This window comes from Gordionus sp. m RMFG-2023, chromosome 4 (assembly GCF_954871325.1).
Source record: "Gordionus sp. m RMFG-2023 chromosome 4, tfGorSpeb1-WG-v2, whole genome shotgun sequence".
Classification (NCBI taxonomy): domain Eukaryota; kingdom Metazoa; phylum Nematomorpha; class Gordioida; order Chordodea; family Parachordodidae; genus Gordionus; species Gordionus sp. m RMFG-2023.
This window is the reverse complement of record NC_088778.1, coordinates 24916956-24933759: the sequence shown is the minus strand read 5'-3', so window position 1 is coordinate 24933759 and position 16804 is coordinate 24916956. Positions and strand designations below refer to the sequence as shown.

At 25.4% G+C, this 16804-nt stretch overlaps 2 protein-coding genes across 5 annotated transcripts in view; one reads left to right on the top strand and one right to left on the bottom strand.

The window, feature by feature from the left end:
• LOC135928181 (uncharacterized) overlaps positions 1–572 on the bottom strand; it is a 34436-nt gene extending 33864 nt beyond the window's left edge. Inside the window, exon 1 of the mRNA XM_065464558.1 lies at positions 551–572. The gene's annotated coding sequence lies outside the window, so the exon portion shown is untranslated. The remainder of the gene's footprint in view (positions 1–550) is intronic.
• LOC135928180 (uncharacterized) overlaps positions 1–16804 on the top strand; it is a 48771-nt gene that overhangs the window by 3650 nt on the left and 28317 nt on the right. Inside the window, exon 2 of one of the 4 annotated variants that reach the window (XM_065464554.1) lies at positions 4310–4500. The exons of 1 other annotated variant lie outside the window; for it this stretch is intronic. The gene's annotated coding sequence lies outside the window, so the exon portion shown is untranslated. Of the gene's footprint in view, positions 1–4309; positions 4501–5427; positions 5712–13958; positions 14109–16804 lie in introns of those variants that run through there. 2 more of the 4 variants (XM_065464557.1, XM_065464556.1) reach the window with 2 other exon arrangements.

Sequence of the window (16804 nt, the reverse complement as noted above, 5' to 3'; positions counted from 1 at the left end):
TGATTTGAAAAAGTTTTGAAAAAAAGAAAGGAAAGAACTACAAGAATGTCAAAATGTTTCATTCATATCTTCTATATTAATTTTTTTTAGATCTCAGGGTCATATATTTAAAAATAAATTTTTTGAAAATCTCTACCAACGATCTAAGTTTTCTTGTTATGATTACTTAAAAACCTCATTTTACCCAAAAATATTGTTCAAGCTTAGAAATTTCGCATCTAAACTATTCTGAGCGAAATCTCAAGGCTTAAACAATATTCTTTCAATAATTTTCTGAATTCACAATTTTTATAAGAATCAGCTATCAAGATTTTTAAAGGTCATAACATGCAAAAGGGAAAATTTAACTTTAGCCTGAGCCATGTTGCGCAATAAATATATTTTTAAAATAACAGAAAGAAAATTCAATGGTAGAGTAAAGCGGAGGTGAGACTCGATTTATTATGATATTAGAAGGAAAAGGTTATTATTTATGAAAGAGGTTAGGATTATCAGGGCGACAAGCAAATATATAAATATAAATCATTTTAAAAGAACCGTAAGGGCTAACTGGTAAGCATCTTTGACAAATGTTCAGTTGTAGTATTTAGTCGCGAGTTTGATTCCAACTCAGGATATTGTTGCACCTTTCACAAAATCTGACATAAAACAATGGCCATTTTGATATAATAATAATATATGTCGTGTAGGGTTGAATATCTTTAGAATAGCAAATAATCGTTTATAAAAAAATTGACTTTTATAACTTTATAAAAAATGGAAAGTTTTTTTAAATAAATGGCAAAAGTTAAAAAAAATATATATGACATTTTTATTATATTGTTAATTTTTTTTTTTGAAAACAGAATTTAAATAAAATATATCGATACTACCATTAAACTTTAAATTAATTGAGATACTAAATATATTGAGTTAGCTACTATTTGTTTACTTGTAAGAGATATTGGTAACAATAAAAAGAATTAATCCAACCCGTAGTGATTTAAAATCTATTGTAGAATCACTATCAAAGTGATAATTTATTACAGAGCCTAAACATTTATTACAAAATTTAAATTATAATTATAGATAAAATTAAAGGTATTTACAACTACAAAAGATTTTATTAGTATTTTAAGGTATTGGTACATTTAAATAAGAATTTATTATCAATTACTCAATAAATAATATATTTTAGAAAGTTAGGATATCATTGGTGTTTTAAGATATCGGTAAATTTAAATATGAAGCGATGAAATCGGTCTACCCCTAAATATAAACTATATATAATCGTTTTTGATATCACGTATATATTTTGGTCATATTTCTTCATATTTCACCAAAATATATGCTCTAATTTTTCTTATTTGGCCAAAATATATATATACTCTGTAAAAAAATGTAAAAAAAATTTTTTAAATAATAATAAAAACTTCTAGTATTTTAACAAAAATTTTAAATTAATTGAAGTTTTAAATTTGCAGTTTAATTATCTATATATAATATTTACTTTTAGAAAATAATTTACATTTTTTGTATATTTTGGCCAAATAAGAAAAAATTACAATATATATTTTAGCGAAATACGCCAAAATTTATACAATGTTTAATATCCAGTATATATTTTGGTGCAACACCATAATCTATAATAAATAAATATTTTACAAACATAAATGGCGACCACTATATTTTTATTGATACATACAAAACATAACAATTCTAATATGCCAATATATTTGAAGCGATGAATTTATAAAATTAAAATTGTGGGTTAATTCATTTAATCTTATAATTTTATCAGAGACCTGCAATCTCGGGCCGGCCGTAATTTTTTCTAAAATATACCCAGGCCACCAAGCTTAAATTTTTTTAAAATAAATATCAAAACCGGGACTAAAAATTTTTTTTATAAAAATACTTCTGTCACGGATATTTTAAATCGCCCAAAAATTAAAAATAAATAAGATATGAATATATTCCATTTACTTATCATATTTCTTATTTTCAATTTTTCGATTCTTACAAAATATTTCTTCTAAAATATTATTCATATTAATTATTAAACTAATCAATGTTTTAGGATATATTCAATCAAATAAAAGCAACAGAAATACACTTAAGATTCAAAATATAATACACTTTTTAATGGAAAGATTTATTTTAGACAAGTATCATTTTCTCCCTCTTTTTCTCTGTCCCAAACTCAGGCAATTACGTATGTTGCCATTAGAAAGCGCGAAATGAAATGACTGATACTTATATAAATGAATATATTAAATTACAAGCGATACAGGAAATAAGGGAATTATCATCGACCAGTGGAATAGAAAGTGTGGTGATTCAAACTCACTCCTTATACAACAAAGTGGGAGATAAGATAATTTGAAAAGTTAATAATATATGTATTTCATATTCGCTGAAAAATAATCAGTGAAATGCCTAATAGCTATATATAAAATTTATACACTCTGACCGAAGATTTTTTGTTAAAGAAATGCTGAAATTTTTTTAAAAAACTGGTCCGGGTCAGTCTTTAAAATATCTCGTACCGGGCCGAAAATAATTTTTAAAAAAATCCAAGCCGGGCCGTGCAAATGGTACCTCTGCAGGTCCCTAGTTTTTATATAAAACAAAAGGATAATATTATTTAAAAAAAATATTATTAGAAAAAATTTAAGAAAATAAGATAAAAGAATTTTATCACAAATTAAATTCTATATATAAGAATATCCTTAAAACATAACATGAAATAGAAATAACAAGATGTAAAAAATTATACAAAATTCTTGTTATTCTAATCATCTCTTTAAAATAACTATGGTAGTGATTCTACAATAGCAAAATATCACTACGGTAATGACTCTATAGTATGGTAATGAACAATCGTTCAGGCCCGAATTTATTTTTAATTATCGGACCCTGCTAAGCCCGGTAAAATTTGTACGAAAAGTCAGACTCCTTAATTATTTTAGACTAATTTTCCGGCCAGCACATTTTTAATGTTTATATTTATAATTATTTTACAATGTCAATTAAGGCTCGTTATATCTATACTATCTCTACTCTATGACAATCTATTTCCATAATGACCATTTTATAAATCAATTATGTTGCAATTGGATTACAGCAATAATGACATGTTTAATTTTTTTATAGATTAACTATTTTTTTATTTTTATTTATTTTCAAATAGTATTTTTCAAAATAATAATGTGAGCGTGAATTTCAAAAAATATATATCAAAATTTTAATATCCGGGTATTTCCCCCATTCAAATTTTATGAAAAATCAGAGATTTTCAAGGTCTGACCCTCTTTTTGAATAAATTTTCCGGCCTGCCGCTTTTAGTTTTTAATTTTACCTGGGTCGGGTTTTTGGACGGGCCGGGTTTACGGATCTTTTTTATACACAATTTCCTATTTTATATACAATAAAATATTGAATCCAATCATTTGGCATTTATTTAAATTGTGATTTTTTTAAAACCTAATATTTATAAATAAAGTCGTTTGCAGAATTAAATATGTCCCTTTTTTGTAAATGAACGTTGAAGGCCATCACAAATAATTTTTGCTAATGAACGACGAACTCAAATAAATTCTTTTTTTTGAAAAAATGTTTACAGCAGAAATATTACTTATTTCATATTCTAAGTTACTAATTCGCAGTTCCCATTTTAAGAATAATGAAGTTCGTTTTTCTTTTTTTTAAGTTTAGGTAAATAAATTTGTCTTTTTTAAAGGACCACCAAATTCATTTTCGGCCTGGGCCAAGCCAAAGGTATTATATAAGCCTGGAGATTTTGCTCATATGTAGTATTAAGGTTTTGACCTCTATTTGCTAAATCTCGAGGCTTGCATAATATTATTTTGGCTAAAATCTTAATCCAGCCGTAAAAATTGACCCAAATAGGGTAATATATTATGTATGTCATATTGGGAAATAGAATACATGCATCTCTTTATTTTAAATCATTTACTGAAGACGATTTTTAAAATCTCAAATTTCAGCTTGGGTACCCACACTGTGTATTTCAAACAATTTTGAAATGAAATTTAGAATTGCCCTTAATTTATATGAGTATAAAGGTACCATTTGCACGACCCGGATTTTTAAAAAAAATTTTAAACTCGGTCCGGATATATTTAAAAAATTACGGACCGGGTCCGGCCGAGCCTGCAGGTCTCTGATTTATATTGATTTTTCATATAAATTTTAAAAAAATTTACGAAAGTTTATGAAAATTGTCTGAAATTCGTAGGTTAGGAGATACTCTACACATACTAAACACTTCCGGTTAGAACTAATTTTTTTTAAATTTAAAAAATAGCTCCCAGTGAGATGGCGAATACTCATAGATCCCATATCCCAATACCAACATAAAGGGGCCTTATTGCATTTAAACAAAATTTGGCCGTTGTTTAGCAAATTTATATTTCCAAAACGCAAAGTTTTAATATTAAGCCGCGAATGTGATGATACGACGTGCTCACTTTCATTTCATTGCCATGAAAATTTCAAGTTCAATTATTGAAAGGAAAAAAAAAATTGTTTAATATTATCATTTTTATTACATTATTTTATTTTATGCATATTTATGCAAAATAAAATTATATTATTTATCTATTATTTTCTCTACCATATTATTAAAAACCAGTTAACTAGATTGGAAATTTTTTTTATCGAAATGAAAAATAAAATTTATTCATTAAAAAAAGTCTGGATAAATTTGGGATATGGGAGGGGGGTGGGGGTTTTTAAATTTTTGACAATTTTTTTTAATTTATTCATTCGGTGATTTTTATTTTATCTAATCTATCTTATCACATTTCTTCAGTCAATATTTGCCATATTTATAATTAAATATTTTTATAAACGCTAAAATTGATCAAAATTAATGGGTCATTTGGCATTTTCCATTAAGCCCTTTCGAGCGAGAGATTATGCTAGTTAAAATTTAACAGTTTGGGTAAAATTTGCTTGATCCTCTTTCCGTTATCCGTATTTATAGAATTCCCATAAGACAGGAAATTATTTAACAAGGACCTAAAAATAAATTAAAATAAAAAAAAATTAATCAATATTGTCTTTTTTTAAATTAAACTAAAACTATAATTTATGTTTTTAAAAATTTCTCGCCAGACCGGACTCAACCTAGAAATAAAACGTAAAAAAATTTAGTCCTAAAATAATTTATATATTAGGACTAAGCTATAAAAAAAAATATAGTATTTTGTCATGCTAATAAAATACGAATTTTAAAAATGATTACGGTAAAAAATATAGCTCTGGTAAAATTATTTTACAGTGCTTTCCTCTAATAATAACTCGTAGAATTCCCTCGGGCAGAGACTTGCCGCAGAAATTTTGTCACCCACTTAGAAACAAAGCTTGTGGGGTACTTATACCCATAATTTGCCTTGAACCTTCAACGCCATGTGCAAATGTATCTGACACTCCTCCTTTCGGGAAAAATATTTTATTCAATGAGTAAACCTGCAAATAGCAAAATTGCGCTAATAATAGACTATCAAATTTAGCTTTTCCTGGCGGAGGAGACAAAAAAGAATTATCTCGGATATAAACCGGTTAACCTAGTGTGCCCATTAGTGAAATCTCCGATAACGCAAATGACTTTGAGATTTACCCCCTCCCCTCCATAATTAAATGACGCTATTTATCGTTACCCTACCGCCGTGTTAAAGGGTCCCGAATTAACCGGATCCGAAATGGTAATTATTTTTTATATTTTTTTTATCGAAATTGTTCCCATTTCTATATTAAATTGTACTTATATTTCGTTACCCCCTTTCCCCCATCCCAAATTGAATATTTTATTTTTTTTACTTTAATACATTTTTTTTTTTTTAAATTGACAAAAATATTTCATTTAAAATGAAATAAAATAAAATGATGCAGTAAATTTATGCGAAATTATTATTTTATTTTTTTCGGGTCCACCATTTTAATAAATTATAATTTATCGCAATGTACTTATATTGTTGGGTGACAAAAAAAATATTCTATTTTTTTTAAAAAAACGAATCAGAATAAATTTGAGTTGTTTTAAAAATAAAATGTTTGAAAAGATAAGGAAGTTAATTTTTTTTTTATTCTTCCTTTCTTTTTAATTCCATTCGCCTTTTTTAAAAAAAAATATTATTTTTTTCTTTCCTTTCCTTTTCTTTTCTTTTCTTTTCTTTTCTTTTCTTTACTTTACTTTTCTCTTTTCTTTTCTTTTCTTTTCTAGATGTAATAAGTAAAATAAAGCGAAATAATTTAATTGCCATAAAAAGATGATGTACTTGAACATATTCGTTACCTCATATATAAAGTTTATCATTATATAGCATTTGCTAAATAATGGCCAAATGCAACTACAAATGCCTTTTTAAAATTCAATAATATTCACTTTTATTTTGATGTAATAACGGAATCAAGTGGTGGCTGCCGATATTCAATTTATCATACTCCTAACACTAAACCACTAGTTGGATAAAAACCAGTCCGTGCAGGATTCGAACCTATAACCATCCGATTTTTGATACACGCATTCATCAACTATTCTATAGATGCTACTCGATATAAAAAATGATTTTTTTTGTATAAGAATAATTAAAAGTTAACAAGGAAAAAACAGAGTATATAGTAATAAATGGAGTTGAAACAGACATCATCGACATAAATGAATGACAGGTATCAGCAATTGAAAGCTGTAGACATTTGGGTTTTACTTTACAAAGTAAGAACACAATCGAAAGAGAAATAAAATATAAAATAAACCATGAGTTGTAGAAATTTGGAGTACTCTTTGACAAAGAATTTCTCACAAATTGAAAATATAGAGTTCCATAGCACAACCCAACTGACAAGGCAACACAAAGACAAAAGTTGCAGACAATGGAAATGAGAATGCTGAGAATGGTAACAAGTAGTGATATGAAATAAAAGGGAAGTATGAAATACAAATATACTAGGAAGTTTAAAAGTAGCAACCCATTAAATCATAGATAATGGTGAACCGACTTAGATGGTATAGACACACGATAAGGAGGCCTAAAAATTATATAGGAAACAAAGTTAAGAGTCTAGAAGTGATAGATAAATGTAAGAGATGAAAAACTCCAATGCGCTTACAAAGTTAAAGCCAATATCACGCAATAAGCTGAATAAAATGGATTGTATGAATAATATAAAACGGAAAGGGATATTGTAGAAGCTTATCACTCGAAAAGCTAAAATAAAAACAAAAAAAATTACAATGCTAATTAATATTTAAATTAAATAAAACAGATTATAACCCCAAACAATATAATGGATTTTGAGTCTGGTCCTTAATTTTAAAAAAAATACAACTTAAATTCATACCCTACTAGATGGACCTTCTCAAATTACAAAATGTTTGATGCATTTTAATTAAACCGATAAACGTATTAAAATGATTTTTTTTTTGATTAAAGGAAAAATTAATATATTTTTAGCAATTAATTGGAACACTTTAAGACTTTATATATATGATAAAATATATATTATCTATTTAAAATTTTCCTTTTAAAATTTTCTTTTAAAAAATAAAATTATTTTAAATTATATAAAATAATTATTATGAAGAATCACTTAAGTTTTTATTTTATTAATTGATTTTATAAAAGTTGACAAAAATTTATTTAAAATAATTTACCCTAGAAAAGAAGAAGAAATAAAAGAGGGAATTTTTATAATTTTTTATTTTATTTATTCAAATGTTTTTTTAAAGAATTTTTTTTTTATACTTGAAAAAGAATATGTAGAAAATTTTAAAAATCGCGTTTTATTTTAAATTTTATTTTATTTTTCGATATTTTGTTTTATTTTATTTTATTTTTCGTTTTATTTCATTTTATCATAAAATTTTTTTTGATTTTATTTTAAAATAGAAAAAGGATAATTTAATTATCTCCGCATCAACCCCCACCCCCTCCCCTACTCATAAATATGTTTTATTATTACGATCTTTGGGATTCTAACGGCCCTTTAAAAATCTATCTACTTATTGCTTTAAAAAAAATCATTAAATAACGAATTAGGTTCATCATTTTTAGAATGGGATTCAAAGAATAAGCAGTTTAAAATAAATATTAGTAAGAATATATTAAAATTACAATCACTTTTAAATGCATAAGAAACAAAATTTAAGGCCACATAAAACATGTAAATTTTAACGACCTGGAGTCACTGTGGCTCACTCGCAACCCGCTTACTTGGTCCTCCATGATAATGTGAGATTCTGGTTAAATTTTCTTCTTCATTTTAAAATCCGCAATGTGTTCACCATGATAACTCACTTCAAATTCTTTTGATCTAATATTACTGAAAGTATTTTCGTTTTAAAACCATACCATCTACCCAAGCCGAACTGTCATCTTTATACATAACGTCTTAGAACTTTATGTTGAAGATATTAATTACGTTTTTAAGTTCATTTAATATATAGTTTTCAATCACGTCACTAGGAGGGTTTCTAATAAATTTTATTAAATCTTAACTAGGTTGTTTAGAGTTAGAAATGCTCTTCAAAATAAAAAATTTCAGAGATTTTTAATCTATTTTTTTTTAAAGAAATTTTTTTTGATAATGAACAAAGCATGAATATTTTTTTGATTAAATTTTACCTAAAATTCCAAAATCAATTTTTGTAAATCTTTTATAAATAAATATTTTTGTGATTTTTATGCATAAAAAATCTTTTATGATATCTCTAAAAAATAAATTTTTTTTGATCTTCAATCATTTTTTGTTCAAGATTTTTGGGGTTTCAAATGCTGTTTTTATTAGATAACTAAGAGGGTGTTCTAATAAATCTTATCAAAGTATAATTTTTACCATGAGCTTTCAATTAAATTAAAGTTATAAATTCAATAGCTCTTACTTTCATTATATTGAGCCCACATTAGTGTAAAAGTAGTATAAAATTTTGAAGAGAGAAATGATGTTTAATCTAAGATCTATACTTTTTTTTCCTAGGTAGAGGCCATGTTCGAAACAAGTTTAATACGTATTTCGACTAATTAAATCTCAGATAAAATGAAAATTAAATTTGCCTGACCTGTCTAGTGTCCACCATATCAAAAAAATGCTTTTATCACGCTTATAATAACAATTTTAACAAAATTGTCAAGCCCGAGTATCATTATAATATATTACAATATTTTTATTCCTTTTTTTTAGATATATTTGGCAATATAATTTAAATTTGCATTATATATTTATACTAATTTTGACATTTTACAGATATATATCTCACCCATTTTTGTATATTATAAAATGTAATGATATATAAATTTTTTTCTTTTCTTACCTTTTTAAAAATTTATTAATAAAACATTATATATAAATATATACCTACCTAATCTAATACAATTTTTTTTCTTAAATATTATAGTATAGAATATTTATTTTATTTTTTAAAAAGTGATAATGGCAGTCTTTGATATAAAAATTAGTCAACTTTAATACACAGTGAAACTTTCATAGTATTCTCCAAAGTCGATATAATGAATATCGGTACTCACATATTAAAATTATATTAATATATTTGGTTTATTTTTTTAAAAAAAAATAAAAGGATTTCACATTTGACCTAAGACTTATGGGGAGCTATTGAGATTACGCATGGGGTGAATATCTAATGTAGTATAGGGTTTTGATCCAAAAGTATAATGGAAACAATTTCGAACATAAATAATAAAATATTGGAAAGTATAAAATATTTAAAAGCAAATACTGCTGTGGTATTGAAGCTAATAATGTATCTGCCCTATAAAATATTTGATTTAGACCAACTTAATATTTCTCTAAAGGTATTCACAAAATAGGCTGCTTCTACAAACAAAAATGATATAACTGATGTCGAATGCTCCATCTTGTAGAGCATGTTTTTGGAAGTCGTAGAAATTATTCTATTCAGCAAATTATATCTTTTTGGATATCTGAACATTTTATACACTCTAGAAAATTTGCCTAATCATTAGTTATTAATGGAGATATATTAAATATAATTTATTGGTTGATAAAATTATTTGTGTATCCATCAATAATTAAGGTTAAATTAATTTTAGCTTTTTTGGTATAATTTAAAATAGAATATAATCTATTTGAAATAGAATACTTTGCAATGCACAATTCATGAAAACCTTATATATTTTTTCAAATATTTTTACTATGAAGGGGGTGGGTGCACTGCACGCCTCTTATTGTATGATATCAAAAAAAGAGATAATAGCAATAACGCCATCTCGTGATTAAAATTATATCAACTTTACCAATATTAAATTTATTTGATTAATTTAATACCCAATTTATAACAAGCAATTTATTAGTGCTAATTAAAAATTTCAAGTTTTCATAGATTAAATTTATATAGGAAATAGATGTCATATTTTTTTAGAAAGATTCATTTTCATTCCAATAAAATAGGGGTATTTATAAGATTTGATCTTAATAGTTAGCAAAGAAAACAAACTCCAATCTGGTTCATTATATACTATATATATAATATATATATATGTCGTATTGGGATGTGGAATTCATGGGGATTAAGAATATCCTAATTTTAAATCATTAACTGTGGACGATTTTTAAATTTGAAAAATCTGATTTGCTCGAAAATATATTCTAGCATTTGTAGAGTATCCACTCTGTGAATTTTAGACAATTTTACCGCCTTTTTTTAAACTACATTTAATTTCGATTCATTTTTATAAATATTTTTCTTATAAATAAAGATACACACAATTTTTAATCGTAAGAATTGTCTGAAATTTATAGGGTAGGTTTACTTTATATGCGCTGGAATACACTAATCAGACTTTCTAAATTTATATTTTGCTTTCAATTAATTATTTTTAGTTGAGATATTCAGAACGCCCGTAGATTTCATATCCCAATACACGAGGCAAATTCAATTTATTTTTAAACCCGGCCCGAAATTTTTAATTGCAAAAATTATAACTCATTTTTATAATATTAAATAGAAACAATTACTAATTGCGTTATCTCAATCCCAGAGGATTTCTAATTATCATCTTTTTTTTAATCAGAGACCTGCAAATATACGGCCCTGATTTAGATAATTTTCATTCAAGGCTCAACCCGATATTTTTTTTTAAATTTTGTTATTTTTATAATATGATTTTATTTTATAAATTGTTTCAAAAGAAAATTGAAAATATGAACAGTATAAATGAATATAAATCTTCCAACTGATTAATTGATATCTGCTGCTCTCATATTTCTATGTTTTATAATTTTTTTAAGCTTTCACTATCCTGCGCGATTTAAAAAATTTTAGCCAAAGCCAATTTTTTGATAATAAGCCAACTCAAGGAATCGGCAAATCAAGAAATTTTTTAATTGAATATGTTTAAAGATAAACAAGTATATATAGGATTAAAGGTTTGAGAGATATGGGCTAGGGTTAAGATATATTAAAAACCGTTTAAGAAAAATCATATTTTTAAATAAATTGTCAATTCTGAAAGGTCATGTGATTAAAAATAATCTTGAGTTGGACCATAATCGATATTTTTTTAAATACTCCATATTTTTTAGAGTCTGACAGGGCTTTATTATTTCCAATTTTCTTTATAAATTAGGCCACCTCGAGGAAGTTAAATTTTCTGGCAAATTATGCACGCCATTTTGCTTACTTTAACAAATATAAAAATGGCGAGTCTCGAATTCTTCGGACTTTGTATTAATAATTTACATTTGAAACAAATATTAAATATTTATATTTCAAAATTTAATTTATATTTATTTTTGGACATTTTATTTCCCTTTCCCAATTTTTTTTTATCTTTTTTTTTACAAAATAAAGAAAAATCGATATGAATAAATAGTGAATATTCAAAAAAAAATATGTTAAAACATTTAAGAGCAATAGGGATTTAAATTGTGAGGAGTGATTCTTCAATTGAGCATTCCTGATAGGAATCACATGATTAAGCCTGTCTCTCGTTCTTATCTCGTTTATAACCCATCCTGAACTATGAAATTGTAATTTGATTAACTTCAATATATAATATACCTTCCTTCAGCGATTATCTATGAATTATTTGAGTTAAAACTTCTAGGATTATGAAGATAAAAGGAGATGAATGAAAAAACTCTGTTAGTAAAGTGGTAATTTTATGAATGAAAGAGTATGAAAATAATGAAGTTAAAGATAAAAGAACGAATTTGAGTTATTCTCCATAACAATATCCTGGCTTGGTTATAAATGTTTACACTAATTCGTTTCTAATCATTTGAAAAATTTAAATAACATAAGCATATCCAGGGTAGGGAAAGGGGAAGGGATTTGTGTGGCTTTTTAACTTAATTCACAATAAATTATATTGGAGGGCTTTAGGCCTTTTTTGAAGACCTTTGGCAGAGTAGAAAAATTTTTTTTTTACATTCGATAATAGGGAGAAGGGAGATAATTAGCCATATTTTTTAGTATGTCATATAATCAAATAAACTTAACATTGAAGTGTAACCCGAACATTTATCTATAAAATAATATTACAGTCAAAATTATATCTATATCTATAATCGTTTGTTTTCACCTTATCATTATAAATAAAAGATAATTTTGTATGTCTGGTATTGACTGGCCATACTATTTTAGCTAAGCTCACTAATATGAAATATAAAAATGCAAAATGTATTCATAGGCTTGTCCAAAGCAAACGTGAAATGTTATTTTTATCCGAACACTGGTACATGTTTGTTTCAATATAATTATTTAAAATTTATAATTAACAAATATTTTAAAGATATATATAATGGAAAAATAGTCATAAGATTTTCTATATTATATAATATACACATATATATATATATGACATTTAGGCCGTGTTGTCGTTATAAGGGGAGGGGGGGGGGAAGAATAATTCTTTGCAAAAAAAAGAATTCTAACTAAAATTTTCAAAAATGAGATTTTTTAGAGGGTTTTACAGGATGTTTCAATGAATAAGCAAGGTTTAATCCATCGATTTCTTGTCAATCCTCCTCAAAAAATCTTTCGCTTTAATGAAATTATTTTTCTTCCTATCGATCAAATTGAGCCATTTCCAAGTATTATAACAGGATCTTATGTAATTAAATGAATTCTACGATACTGGAATCAATGCCTATTCAAAAACGAATATAAATAGAATAATGAATTATTCGTATTCGATTCTTTTGAACGAATCTAATCATTTACTCCTCCTAATTATACCAAACGAGATCTACGAATAGTAAATTATTCAATTCTTTCAAAAGTTTCGAATACAAATATTTCACTATTCGCATTCATGACTGAATTCATTTGATTGGCCTATCCGCTAAAGTCATATTTAAATTTATATATATAATATATTTTTTCTATGTTGACCAAAACTTAACCCCAATTACGGAGGTTTTCTTGTGAATTATTATTATTATCTCTATCGATAATCGGCTATATATTATTTTTTATAATTTTTTTTTAAACAAAAAAAATTGTCAAAAAACAAAGATAAAACATTTTTTTTTAAAAAAAAAATGTCTCCAAGACTTTGAAAAATTATTAAAAAAAAATTTTAAATAAAATTTTGTCTGGCTTAAATAAAAATTTTTTTTCTGAATAAATTTATTTATTTTATTTAATTTTTATATTTTTTTTAAGTTATGTTTTATTATTTTTTTTAAAACAAATAATAAAAAAATAAAATAAAAAATAATAAAATTTATTTAAAATATATTTTTAAAAAAAAAATTAGTAAATTTTTGTAAATTTTGAATATTTTTTAAAAATTTTAAAAATCCATTTTTTTTCAAGCTTGAATGATAATTTTTAAACGAAAAAAAAATGATAAAACCTTAATTTATTGATTTGGTTTTTTTTTTAAAAAAATATTATTTAAGAATAATAAAATTCACATTAAATTTTTCTAATTTTAAATATTCAAAAATTTAAATTACAATTAATTTTTTTTAAAAAATATCCCTTTGGGATCATGACAAATATTACAAACGAGAAAAGATTTATTTTACAAATAGCCCCAGAAATTCTCGATTGTATTGTTCATATATTAAATATTGATTCTCATTTTCTGTACACTTTAAAAAAAAAAAATTGGGTAACATTTTTATCATTATACTTTATTTATTATAAAATATATTGGTAGTAGCGGACTGGGCCATTATTATAAAAAAATAATAATAAGTGGCCCAGTTGTTACTAACTTTACTCCTATAATATATAATATCAGCTTATGATATTCCAGTTTATATGTAACCTTTTCCCACATTGATCTTTTTATTCGCGATTCTTAAAAATCCAAAATTTTAGAATGCTTTTTTATAAATTTCTGTAATATTAATAATAATAATAAAAAAAATGGAACAAGAACCCGAGACTCACGGAATCGCAATTAATTTAGAAAACCAGCACCTCTTAAAATTTCTAATAACAAGATTCAGAACTCAATTTAAAAATCTCCAATGAACAATCAGTTCTTAATTTCATTAAACATTTCACATTTTCGAAAATGATATAGGAGTATAACTTATGGGAATGGGGGTGAATCACTCCTCGCTGTAATAATTTGAAGTGTATATTACTTCACCCCTCTTAACAAGGGTGATTCATTTTAGTTTAATCATTTGTCAACAGTTTAACACTAGCCGAAATTCGAAACCAGGTCAAATGTTTAGAACTATAGTCAGAATTATTTTCTGAATTTAAACTGGATTTTTTTTTACTTTAAGTTGTTCAACTCTGAACAATAATTTTCTATTCTGCATCAGATCCTAATTTAATTTTCGATTTCTGACTTGAATTTTTCATGATTTTTTTAAATTTTTACATATTGATTATTTACGAATCAAAAATTGAAGCAAAATTTATCAAAATTTTTAAACTTATCAAATATCATTAAAAGTCGATTTTGTCGAATTATTTATTTTTGAGATGTTTCAACATTTTGGAATTGCTGGGCATTTTGAAATAAATTTTAGACAAAATGTATTTATTATTTATATTTTATGTATGTGGCTCAATTTCTTTTATCAAAAATGGTTTTTATAAAAAACATTTTATTTATAAATGTTCTTTTTATAATGTAAAAATTTACATTAATAAAATGTAAATATTTTACCAAAATTTGATTCCCATCGGAATTTAAATAAAAGTAAAATAAAAATTGTAAAAAAATATTTTAAATTAGCTATTTTTATAATATCTAAATTTTTTTCATCTTTTTTTGTAAATAATTGATAGAAAGATGATTATGATGAGGGAAGGAAGAAGGAAGGAAGGGAAGGAAGGAAGGAAGGAAGGAAGGAAGGAAGGAAGGAAGGAAGGAAGGAAGGAAGGAAGGAAGGAAGGAAGGAAGGAAGGAAGGAAGGAAGGAAGGAAGGAAGGAAGGAAGGAAGGAAGGAAGGAAGGAAGGAAGGAAGGAAGGAAGGAAGGAAGGAAGGAAGGAAGGAAGGAAGGAAGGAAGGAAGTAAGAAAAGAAAGGACAACAATTTCAATTTGTTTAATTGAAATCTCGTTACTAAATTAAACCATGTAAATATAATAAAGAATATTTAAAATTTAATATAGTAATTTTTATTCTTCGCTCTTTTGAAAATAACGATATGAATGATTAAGAGAGGAACGGCCATAAGATGAGAATTAGAAATATCTAAATATCATACAAATATAGAGAATAATAGCCCTGATTATATAAAAAAAAAATTTTGGTAACCATTCTTTGATAAATATCGGACCCGCGTCCAGCCAAATCTTAATTTTTTTTAACCCCCCAAGTAGTGTTTATTGGTATATCATTTACTTTTATAATTCCATCCTATAGCCAAATTTTAGCCTAAAAATATGACTTAATCTCTCTTAACCTAAAGATTGCGAAGGATTTTACAGGTTAGTTGGCTAAGGTTAGGTATTTTAATAACATTATTCCTGCTTATTTTTAATTTCAAGACCGGCACAGATTTCTACTTTGTTTATTTCACAACCTGGTCTGGCATGCAATCGTTAAAATCTCGTTATTTTGAATAATTTGGGCTGTATTTTGTATATTATTTCAAAGGGAAATCGCAAATATATGAAAGGTAAATAAATGAAGGTTGAACGGTCCATTATATGATTTTCCATTTTCCAAACTAAATAATTATTATCCGAGTATAGAAAAAAAATTAACTTTTAGGCCCAGTCCAAGTTTGCAATCTTTTAAATCCGGACCGAATTTTTCCGGGATTTGGCCTTACGGCTGTCCGATAATTATCCAAAGTTTTTCTACTCCATGCACAATATAAAAAAAAGTTTATAAGAAATATGTTTTTCTTTACACAGCACAGCACACACACACAACTACACAACATTAGTAATAGTTTTATTTTTCCTGATCCATTGTTTATTTAGACAAAATGACCACTTTATTGATAAGGAAATATTTTTTTAAAAACATTGATAAATAAATGATACTTTTAAGCTACATCTCTACCCTTCAAACTAAACACGACAATAGATTAGAATATAATTTGGATTATAATCCCTTTTTTTCTCCCTTCTTTTTTCTTCATTTTTTTTTGAATATACAAGTTGAGGAGAGGTTCTGAAATCTGTAATTAGTTTAATAATTTTTTTAATAACTACTATTTTAAGGTATTTCTTTATATCGCTAAAATTTAGCCCACCATTTCTTTTTTAATAAGGTCTATCCATATATCATCTCTTATATTATGCCGTGCCCAAGTAATTAAGCATTTGTATTTTTTTTGGATTAATATTTTGGGGCATATTTTGAAATTGGAAAAATAATTTTATAAG